The sequence below is a fragment of the Lutzomyia longipalpis genome, chromosome 1 (genome assembly GCF_024334085.1).
Source record: "Lutzomyia longipalpis isolate SR_M1_2022 chromosome 1, ASM2433408v1".
Taxonomy (NCBI): domain Eukaryota; kingdom Metazoa; phylum Arthropoda; class Insecta; order Diptera; family Psychodidae; genus Lutzomyia; species Lutzomyia longipalpis.
Genome location: NC_074707.1, coordinates 50,668,142 through 50,680,589, shown reverse-complemented (window position 1 = coordinate 50,680,589; position 12,448 = coordinate 50,668,142). Strand labels below are relative to the sequence as shown.

The 12,448-nt window shown below is 36.2% G+C and overlaps 1 protein-coding gene across 3 annotated transcripts in view; it reads left to right on the top strand.

Annotated features, from left to right (window-relative positions):
* LOC129788185 (alpha-2C adrenergic receptor-like) overlaps window positions 1-12,448 on the top strand; it is a 44,430-nt gene that overhangs the window by 27,706 nt on the left and 4,276 nt on the right. The window lies entirely within an intron of this gene.

Sequence of the window (12,448 nt, the reverse complement as noted above, 5' to 3'; positions counted from 1 at the left end):
TTTCCAGATTATAAGGGACATTAAAAATCGTTATTTTTTATCCTATGGCTTTGAACAGACGGAGGCGTATTTTGGTTGACGTCTTCGCGAGAAGCGTATTTTTTGACACTTAGCGGAGTATTTTTTGCGCTAACATAACCTCAAACAATGTTTTTTTTTTTGTGCAAATAAGTGAGAATTATGGGAAAAATGAATTGCTCTTATTTCTTTTTCTTGACGAAAATTTGCATAATTCGGTTTTTTGTCACAAAATGTGCATTGAGGTTATGTGAAGTGGAAGATTTTCTCAGGGCGCAAAATTATACTCACTTACGTTTAATGTGAGGAAAATTCCCTCTCACCCCAAACATAACCTCAAAGTAAATTTTCATGTGCAAAAACTGTGCGATTTATGGGATGAAATGCTATGAAAACCCCCCGGAGGGATGTCCTTCACCCTCTTAATTATTTTCCTAGCCAAAATTCTCACACTTCCAATTTTATTTTTCACAAAAAATGGGTCCTTCCCGTAACTGCAAAGGGTTTGCTGAAAATTGTTCATCATTGAAATCTTGGCATCAGGAAGTTTATAAAGAATCTTAAGAGCTTCCTGATGCATTTTATTTGACAAGACAGGCACATCTTTTGACATTTTTGGCTTCTCTCGCTTCATCATAACCTAAAAAAATTTCAGCTAAATTAGGTATATTTTTTAGCGTATAACACCAAATAGGTTGTAAAATATACCTGCTAACATAACCTTACTTAAATTGTTGTAAAAATAACTCGGAATTGAAGGAATTATCGGTTAGAAAAAATTAATTTATTTTGAGGTTATGTTTTGCTTGACTGAAAATTTCCTTTTCGTAAATCTACAGCCGAATTACGCAGCCATATTTTACGCGAGAAAAAAGGTTTCTCCGAACATAACCTCAATTTTTTGCCCCTATGGACATGAGGTTCGCGGCCGTAAAATACTAAAATAAAAAAAAAACTCAATTTTTCTTATGTCACAAAAAAATGTGAATTATGCAAATTTTCGACTAAAATATTATTTAATAGTATAAAGGGTAACCCGCCGGACACCTATTGCAGTTTATCCGGTATTTTTCACTTTTTTTGCACACTAAATTTTTAAAAAATGAGGTTATGTTTATCTGTTTGGCTATTATTTAGCTGTTGGAAAAAGTTTTCCACTATATTTTAGAAATGACGAATGTTTAAAAACGACGAAGAACCCGGAAATAAATTATTGTTTAAAAAGTCCCTGAATAAAGTTCGAATTTAATTTTTTTTTTGCAGAGATTTCTTCATTTGAAGATGTTTTTCTTATTTGGAATACCAACTATTTCACATACGCATTTATATGAAATACCAAATAATGAAAATAGTTAGTATTTTTTTTCAATAAATTCGTCAAAAATTGGTTCTTTCATAATTATTTTTAAAGAAACAAATAATAGATAAGTTTAAAAAAGCCTTATTTGTGAATTAAAGGGAAAAATATGTTTTTTGTTAAGGACGTGTTCTTGGAAGTTTCTAGAATCAGTGGTGAATTTTAATTACGGAGGTGAAAACTTTATCTTCCCCTTCGTCCTATTGCGGAGACAAGGTACCAATTGTCCCACTGCGAAGGCAAATTTCCCCGCTTTTAGGCCGTCCTACCACCGAGCGGTCCTATTGAAAGCGGTCCGACCACGAGAGCACGACTGTATAGAATTTTTATCTCAATGAATTTAATTTTTTTTAATTAAAAATTATTTTTTACCGTCTCCTAAGTCATTTTTTTAAAGATGTAGAAATTATTCCTTAAATTCGTCTCTTATTGAAATGATGAAAAATTATCTATCTACCTAACTTTTTGTATAAATTTTTCATTCATTCCCTCTTAAATAGGTACCTCGTAAATTCTTAAAGCTCAAAAGCTTCTTCTTTTTTTCCTTATAGAAAAAGAAAATAAAGTTCTAAAAATATAAACAGACATATTTTTTTTCTTGAAATTCTCTCACTTTCTCAAGTTGACGACTAAAGATTTAATCATTCCGTTAAGAGGGGATAAGCTAAATCGGCTTAGGGACGCCTTCCCCTAAATATGGGGCGCACACCTCTTCCATGTAAACTTTGGGGCGGGAGTGCGAGGGAACACATTGCCAGTAGAGATGAAAATGATTTCATGTTCAAATGCTGTGTGGGGGTCATGGTCTTTGGTGTGTATACTACACATAAAACCCTCAACATACCTTCCCTTTACTCATTCCAACCATTTGGGTTCACTCACATGCACATTATGAACGATTCCCATGGATTTTGGGGATTGTTTCGCCATGAGAGCATCGTCGTCTCCATGAGATCATCTCATGCCCATTTGCTTCCCTTCTCCCCTTCTTCTTGTGGTGTAAAAAAATAACTCGTGTGTTGTGGGATACAAAATCGAATTTCAATTTCTTTTCACTATCTCTCTCCACTCCCCGTTGTCCTTATAATGCAATTCCCTTTTGCCAATAACCCTCATTTGTGGGAGGTATCCTCCCTCCCATTTTATTTCGTATTTTATGCGTTATTGCTAGAATGGGTAGAATTGGATATGAATGTTATTTTGATTTTATGTTATTTAATTTTCCATTGTTTTTTTTCCACTCTCGCTCAAGAGTTTTCCGATATTATTCTGTAAAAGGTCGCATCGGTTGTATAAGCAAAACAGCATCTTTATGTAAATTTTTTTTATCTAAAATAGTTTCTCTTGTGGAAGAGATTTTTTTGTGTGTGTGTGCGATAACCCCTCGAAATTAGTTTCAATGGAAAACATGAATTTTCCCTTGAGAATGAAATTTTCCTGAACAATCAATGTATGATGCGAAGGATTTCTTCGATAAGAAAATGCAATTGTTACTCATCCATAAAAATTTCAATAGATTTTTGGATGAGAAACCCACAATGAGGAGCTTTTCTTGTATGTATGTACATATGTATTATGAAAAGGGGAATAATATTGAATTCTTATTGTTCACCCTCCTCCACCTTTGCTTTTACTTGGCTATTTTCTTCGCTTTTTAAATGTCCTTTCAATGTTGGGAACTTAGTGAATATGGTGGCGCGTACAAGAATGTGTTTCCTTTGTTGTTGAGATCGATGAGGAAAAAAATTGAATGGAAAGAAATTTCCCAATTTGTCCTAATTCCAAATGATTTTCATGTCTCTCTCACGCGGGAAAATTGTATGCGGGGAAATGTGTGGATTATCCATTTTCCAATTAACACAAAGTTAAATCTTCCCACGCAATGAGAGAAATTAAAAATTTGTGAAATGGAAAATTGGCCGTGAGAATTTTCCTCACACGTCGACGAGAATACTTAATTGATGTAATTTTGGGGGGATTTAAAACGCCCCTCCCCCCTTACCAAAATTGCCCATTTCATTATCATTTTGTGCTATTTCCGTCTGATTGACTACGACGTGGCGCGCGGGTGTTTAAAATTCTGCACAATGATCAAAGAGTGAACATTTCCACACAGTGTGGTAGCCAACTTGTAAACAAATTGAGAGAGTTGGTGCGCCCAAAAAAGCAAATCATCAATGCAAATGGGAAAGGCCACACACGCGGGGGCTAGTTTTCACCTTGGCCGCACAAATTCAATTGCAAAAATACGATATCAGTGTTTCACCAAAACAATCACCCCACCCCACCTTCGTTCTGCACAAACAAACTCATCGTTTAGTTTGTTTATCTCCAAACAAAAGTGGAGGAATGACAATTGATATGTAATTAGAGTATAAGAGGGGACACTAGAGGGTACTGCTGGTTTGCAAAATGTGGCTTGTGCTGCATGAGATTCTCTCCCTGGGATGACAAGCTTTTGTTGCAGCTATATACACAGCATCATTGCATCTTCTGTTGAGGCGAAATTGCATGCCAAACAAGACTAGAATAGCAGCTCTTACAACATTTTCCCGCCTGAAGAATCACAAATGTGAAATTTCTCCAACTAGCAATTGTTATTACATTTTGATGTTCGTCCTGATGCTATTGTGGATGACTCACAAAACAATTAATTGCACCATTGTGTGCCGTAGCATATAGACAAAATATTAAACATCATCTCTTTCTCTTTGATTTGTTATTATACAACGAGAACACACAGCAGTTGTTTAAGCTCAAAGGAGCTTTTAGCATGTTGAAATATAATTTCAATAGACACGGATTTAATAAATATTTTAACTATATTTAATTGATTCGTATTTTCAATTTATTGCTGCAAAAGTAGGTCATTTTGTGGATTGTTTTGGGGTGAATTTTCACTTAATTTCTGCTTTGGGAATTTTCCTTGTGTTTATTATTTTCCTTTCGATACATATTTTAAGCCGTATAAAAAATAATTTGTAATAAGATAATTATTTTTCTTTTTTCGATTCAGATTTTTAAGGGTTAAGAATAATTTGAGAAAATAAAAGGATGAAGAAAGGTGTTGAAAGATGAAAAGTTATTTGAAGCTTTCAGAAAAGCTAAAAAAAAATTATATTTTCTAACAGATTACAGGACAGATACTTAGAAACTTTTTTAAAGACCGAAAATTCAATTCACAACAAGATTAATTTCAATTTTAAAAAGAATTAAGAAACTCATCGTATAATTGAATTTTCTCTTTATACATATTGCAGATAAATACTTAAAGGACCATATTGGGATTTTCCATCCATCAGACGTAAATATAATACCCCCTGAGTGGTTTATTTTTCGAATCACTTAGCTTGGTAAATATTGAAGTTCACTGACCGGAAAGTTGAGTGCAAAAAAGAGCCCAACATTTCACCAAATTATTTCCCTCATCGACAAACTCAATTTTTCCAGACAAACACTCCTTTTTGGGGGGGGGGGGGGGGGGCCTTCAAGTTGTAGCCCCTTGACAAGCACGTGTGAGACCTCTCCAGGGAAGAAGATTCCCTCACACTTTTTTTCTTCTCTTGAATTTCAAGTTGAATTCATGTACTTTGCAATATACGATACGATCCAAGAAGAAGTAAGAAATGAGAAATCCTGTCAATTATAGACCATCCTCCACCACTTGATCTTCTTGTCTACGCTTCAGTCAACCCTGACCTATGCACTTGAGTCACATAATTTATTGTCATTTCTACCCTCCCGTATACACCCGAGAGGGGAGGTGAGGGTAAAGTCAGGTGCTTTCTGGTGCTATATATCCTACATTATGTATGTTTGTGTCTGTCGCTCTTATGAATAACACCCAATTTTCTCTGACGTAGGAGGATTCTCCAAAATAAATTTTTTTTGAGGGGGTTAGCTTTCCCGATTTTCCGCAGTCGATTAAATTAAAGATTAAAGAACATTCTGAAAATAGAATTCGGTGCTGAGAGAATGTTGGCTTGGGGGCAAGAGGGGGTTGTGAAAAAATCAATATCTTCAGCAAAAGAGCAAAGTGCGATGATTCATCACCCCAGGGAATAATGGAATAATGTTACAGCATTCCCAACTTGCTCCACATCCAGCTAATGGGGCGTCGGGGTGCACTTGAAACCTCTCACTTTGGCAGCTTCACATACTATATAGGGATGGTACGGGGAATGTGAAAGCTTTTAAAAAATACACACACATACAGTTAAGAAGAGAAAATCATTTCATATTACTCAAATCAATTTAAATCCACAAGAAAATCATTTAAATCCTTTTTGTATATTAAATTGCATTATTATAATTTCATGATTGAATTGTTTTTGAATTGTTCGGAGAATTTATTGAGAAATTCCATCGCAAATATTGAGAGAATCCAGAACATTGTTATCCTTTCTAAAATTCTGAAATAAACTTCCTTGAAAAAGTTTTTAATTAACTTGATATTTTTGTAATGAAATATCAGTTAAAATTCAAGGGGAAAAATCGAAATTCTCTCTTGAAAGCTTTTACATATTATATATACTTAGCAAAAGCTTCTGAAAAGGTTGGAAATTATTTCAATAGAGCTCCTAAATATGTAGTACCGCTGGTACTAACTGTCATGGTATAGGACAGATTGGCTTATGTGTGTGGGGTTGGCGGGCGTCTTAAGGTGACTCTCTCTCCCAACCACCGTAGTACGGTTGGCTCAGTTACTCGTGGGCCATGGGGACGTACGGACCGGACTCACCCCCATAAGTCTGAATCGTAGTACCTGACTATGACAGTGGTATCTCATTGTCAGGTATTTTACAATTCAGAAGTGGGATAAGCCCAAAACTCGTTCGCGGAAGTGGAAAAGTGCGTGATTTGTGCGAATTCGCGAGTGGAAAATTCCATGGCGTCACTTTGACGTCACCGTGTGGAATTCGCGGAAAAAGTCCATCGTTTTGGGACTTTCGTGGCATGAACAAACCGCGTTGGGGCACCCGTGAGTGCCGTTCATAGTTTTCTTGTCCGGAAAAGTGTCGTGTTGTGGGAAAACGCGTCGAAAAAGCCGTGAAAGTCGCGTCAAAAAAGTGACATTTTGGCAATTTTTGTGTTTGCCAGACGCGAAATGTGCGCGGAAAAAAGTCCTTCGTGGGGCTTTTTCGGGTCATGGGAAGTCGCGTCGTGATTTCTTTCGATGCGAAAAACGTTTTCGCAAAGGAAAAACCGCCGCGAGTGGGAAAAAAATTGACATTTTCATGCGCAAAAAGTGCGTGTATGTGTGATGAAGCGGCGCGCGCAGGCACGGCAAGTGTGTGTGTGTGTGTGAGCAGCAGCGTGAGCGGCTGAGTGGCAATGTCATCGAGGACACCAGCAACACACACACACACCAACGAAGTCATCGTGTCAACGTGTCAACCGGCGGCAGCATCACACACATGCAGCAGGGAAGCTGAATTTGGCTGCGTGGTGATTGAGCACAGGATGCAGCAAAAGGAGTGCATGCACAAAAGGCATGCGAAAGAAATAAAAGGGAAAATCGCAAGTATTTTCTTTTAGATTGGAGAGTGGTATTCTCCAAATTGGCTATCTTGATATAATTGAATTTAATTTCAATGTTTAACCCTGAAAAGCGCTTTTCAACCCCTGTTATTCTCTTAATGTTTATTTTATGTTTATGTATATGTATAAACATGTTATGTTTAGAGAATTTAATGGCAAGATTGCCTTACAATATTTAGGAATAAAATATGTGAAATTATTCCTTGTCTCGGCAATGCATTGAGAGTTGTAAAATTGTATTGGAAATCATCTTGAGATGAAACCCGACTGGATAAAAAATTATGAGAATTTTTTAATTGCAAGTTTCCTTTCAGCCAGATGAAAAAAAATGAGGAAAAATTATAATCAATGTGTTTTATTCGTTTGTTGAAAAATTATTTCTACATTTTGGGGCTGAAAATTGCAAAAGAATTGAAGATTAAATTCTATTAAGGTTGGAAATGTCAAAAGAGCGCACAGATCTCAAACAATCGTCAGGAGACTCTCTGAGATTCATTGAAAAAGGAGGGGAAAGAATTGAGGGTTTTGTGCGCAGGAAGAGTCACCAGGGAAAGTCCAATAGGAAATAAGTCCACTTCAGTATTTAGGAATTGACACCGGAACGTATAAGTTCGGAAATGTGGATAGATTCAATGTAGTCGTGAGAGTGATAATTTGGAATTCCTGGATACGTCTACAGGAGTCAGCGGTTCCACAAGTCAAGGTATGCTGTGAAGCATAGATAGTTAGAGAGGGACAAGTGGCAAGGGCTGATGAGTAGTGTAGCGTGAAGTGATCTCCTCGGTCGATGTACAGAAGCACTGGATAATCAAGAAGAAATAAATCTGTTTCTATTGTTTCGGTCACAATAGGGTATCGGAGAGAAAAATAGATGTGCTAGTGTACATGGAGAACTCGTTTCACTGGGAAGCATAGAATTAGTGATTGCAATGTTAGTGAAACGGATAAGTGGCATTATGGCGTAAAGATAGTTTCTCTTCTGAGCGATGCTTTTCACAGCATTTAATACCTGGGCGAAGGGAAGTTCTCTGAAATGGTTGTTTCGCATAGTGAGGTATTAGGAGAAGAGATGTGGGCCTGTGCACATGGAAGAGCGTTTCACTCTGTTTATGTGATCAGTAGAAATACTGTGATAAACTGGCTCTTCAAGCATCCATAGAACCATTATGATGAGGCAAGGTACCAACATGATGTCAATAGATATGGTAGAATGGATGAATAGGAATGTAGGTCTGGGCGATCAATGGACGCATTGTAAGCTAGACAAGACATTCAGGTCATGTATCTATGCAACCAGTTAATACTAAAGACAATATTCATGAGTCTTCGTTGATTAGATGATATAGAGATTCATGAGTCTGTGAGTAAATGCTACTGGTATAGATAAGGCATGACGAGTAGGTTTTCGCGGAGAGGCATCATGCTTGCATGGTGGGCCTGTTACGTTGAAAACTTGAAGTGTCGTATTGAATAACATCAATCCAAGGTTCTTGATAGTTAGTCATACGGCGAATGGTTTCTCGGAGACACTAGTCTCTATGGAACGAGCTTACGGTTCCTGGAACTGGGTAAGCTAAGTCTAGACATATGTTCCATGAGAAACAAGTAACATGGCGAAAGCTGTGTTGAGAGAACCTTCTGTAGGTTCATGGGTGTGATGATTTTGTGTCATGTGCACTGGCGTACTAAATCAAACAGAACCCTTGTGTACTTGGACTACCAAGTACGGTTCCATTAGGAACAATTTGATATATTCTTCCAGTTGTCTATAGAGTTGTTGTCCACTGTGCCGGGCTTGCACTCTAGAACACATGAACCCAGTTGTTATCGCATTCTTTGCAAAGTATACTGGTCGGAAGAGGTTCCACTGGAACATTTTGATATGATCTTCAGTTTGTGCAAAGAGTTGTTGTCTAATACAGACTTGTACTCTATACAAAGGACCGCAGTTGTTATCGCATTCATTGCGAAGTATACTGGTCGAAGATCACGGGAAAATTCGGTCAATCTGTCTTGCTTTTCCTAGCTTGTGCCGAGGACGTCACAAAAGTCAGGAATGGCCGAATGTAGTACCGCTGGTACTAACTGTCATGGTATAGGACAGATTGGCTTATGTGTGTGGGGTTGGCGGGCGTCTTAAGGTGACTCTCTCTCCCAACCACCGTAGTACGGTTGGCTCAGTTACTCGTGGGCCATGGGGACGTACGGACCGGACTCACCCCCATAAGTCTGAATCGTAGTACCTGACTATGACAGTGGTATCTCATTGTCAGGTATTTTACAAATAATTTTAGAAATTCTAATAAAAGTTTCATTAACCACATTCTCCCCTAAAAATTTTCAATTCATCAACGCTCCCAACTCTCAAACTTGTCTTTCTGATTAAGTTACGACGTGATTTTCCAGAATTGGGTTTTCATCAATTTTTCTTTTTCAATTTTTTTTTACATCAATTGAAAATTTTTATATAGCTTCCAGGCATTTTCCAATCATCGTATTTAATTATCCTCCGTATATACATTCTTATTACCAAATTCTTCTATTAATCATCACACAAATCACATCAATTAATTAATTTCAAGGAAATTCTGCAAAAGGAATTAATTATGCAAAAATATTGATGTAAAAAGCTTTTGAAGACCATAGTCCTCATGCCTGAGAAAATATTTAAATAATCAAACGGGAAGATGGTTTATGAGCTTAAAAAAATATTTTTGAGTTCTTTTCTTTTTATGCTGACAAGAAAATATAATCTTTTTATCATCAACTCCTTTCTGTGCGGGAGTTCCGTCAACTTCCTTTTAACCACCTTTGCGTGGTAGATGGAAAACGTGACACAGCAATAAAATATGAATATATTATAGGGGAGCTGTTAAATTATTATCAACCATGCTTCACCCCTTTTTTTATATTACATATATGTATATATGCATGAATATCCTATATTGAGGAAAAGCATGGCTCGCAGGGGGTTTGAATCCTTTGAATAAATTTTCTTGACTTCTTTTCCTTGCCATAGAAGTCGCGCGAAAAGTGATATTGAACGTCATAAACTCGCGTGATGAGTTAATGATATCCTAGATTAAAGATTAAGATAAAGAAATATACAGTCCAATACCGCTTAATAGAGTCCTGGTTAAACTCTTCTTTCGTATTAAAATCAATGGATGAGAAGAGTTTAACCAATACTTAATTAAGTGGGGTATGACTGTACTATTATAATAATCAATTTTCTTATTTTAACTTCAACGTTTTTTTCATCCTTAAATCATTTTATGAACCTTATAAAAATTAGTTTAAAATAATCAATAATTTAATTAATTAAAGACGATTTTTTAATTAAAAGAAACATGTTGAATATTTAAAACGAAACCTTTAAAATTATATTTTAAATCTATACTTTCTGAGAAATAATCAACTCTGTGCAGCAGCTAAACTGCTTGATCCACGTGTTGGGTGCCACAAGGGTTTGGGCTAGTGGTGGATGAGGGGCGGGTGGGTGAAAAAAAGGACAAAAAATCTCATTGAGGGGGTTGCGGTAGAACTTGCAAAGACCTAGGATAAACGTGTACAAAATAGCTGAATTTCAATGAAGGAGTAAATGAAATTTAATGATTGATGGCAAATTGAACATGAGATATTGAGTTGCCACGGGTTTGCCAGGTGCCATGAAATTGGTCAATGATGGAGTTTTCTCGGGATGTCTTGCCATGGGATTTTACGCTTCTCACCCTCCCCTTCCCAAAGGGCGTCTCTTTTTTCCTTTTGTGTTCGCCTCTTTTTTTTCCAATGAGGGTTGGAGGCTTTTGAAACGAAAGTGAGGACACATCCAACAGGCAAAAAAAATGGATTGATCCGTTCGTCTAAATTCACTTCACTGCCGTAAATATGTCTGACAAAGTGAAGAGGACACAGCAGGGAAAAAAAAGCGAAGGTGTATGTTGTCATAAAGAGGACGAGTACAGCGTGAATCTCATCGTTATATACATATACCTGGGGGATGAAAAAATATCGATGTGTAAAAAATGGAAAACAAAAAGAAAATAAGTTCTTTTAGGCACTTTTTATTGCTTTGCTTTCAATTGAGCTTTGAGTTTCTTTTTGAGCTTTCAATCTCTCCCTTTCGCTATATGCTTTGTGACTCAATCAACCAGCTTAAACAGCACATTTTGATATTCTCTGTATTTTTCTTTTTCTTATGGGCAGGGGGGGCTATACATTGCTCTGAATACAGCTTAAACTATTGAATTTTGATCTCTGTTTGTAAGTTTTTAATTTATGTTTATTGAAAAGAATTAAATGGATTTTCACTAAATTTTGTGTTAAATAAATCAATTTATTGTAGAAGAAAATTCCAGGAAAATTGAGCATGAATGAATATATAAAGAAAAAACTTTAAAATGTTTTCCAGTGATTTCCAATTAATCTACTACTACCTGAAAAGTTACCGAGAAATAACGTCATTCAAGCTTTTAGTTTATAGATAGATTTTCGAAATTTTTCCAAGCTTCTGAAATTTATTTGGGATTTTTCCGAGAATTCTAAATATGATTGAAAGCTTTTAAAATGCTTGAAAATTTAAAGTAACTTCTTCCTTCGGGTAGAAATTGATAAAATTAGAATATTTTATAAGAAAAAAAAAATAGGAAGCTTTAAAAGCACAGCGGTCACTCACTCATTGCCATTAGATGGGGGCGGAAAGCACCCTCTCTCCCACTGAGTTATGACATGTAATTTGTAGTTAAAACAGAGACAAAGTCTCATTGCAATATTCACAACACGTACCTCCATTTTGACACCTTTCCCTTAAAGAAATATGAAGTTGGTGTACACGCGGAAAAGCTTCCGAAGTGGGCGTGAGAAAAACTTATGTATCATATGGCAATATTTTACCAACACAGCGGGATATCCATCAATTATAAATCTCATTGTGGATTGTACCTACACGGTGTGTGTATTCTTCATTCCGGGATTGACAAAGTAATTTATTATTTTAGCCACTTCTCTTCCCCGTTGGGAGACCACTAAAAGTGGCAGCACAATTAAAATTCTCCTCTCGTGAAAGAGTATTGTCGTAATCCCTCTTGACACTTTTTTTTGATTCACTTTATTAAATTTCAAACATGAAACTTTTTTTGCTTCTCAATTAGGTGACTTTCCACTCCATTCTTTATAGTTTAAATGAAGAAGGAACAAAAAAAAAACGAATAAGCGATATTGAATGGAAAATAAATTGGCCACCAGTGGGATGTTCATTCGTATATAAATCATTCGTACAGAGACAAATTCAATTTTTAGTGTGGATTTTTCTAGGTCAAACTGCAGGGGGTCCTCTGTGAGAATTTCCATTTTGATTAATATCTAAAAAAAAATTAATGGGGTTACTACATAGAGAGATTGTGGTGATTCAGATATTTTTAAAAATAATAGAAGATTTATTAAATTAAATTTTATTATTTTAACTCAGCCCTAAACGCTTTATTGAGTTAAAGAATTAAAAAATCAACTTCTCAAAGTTCTCAAGGAATTAAA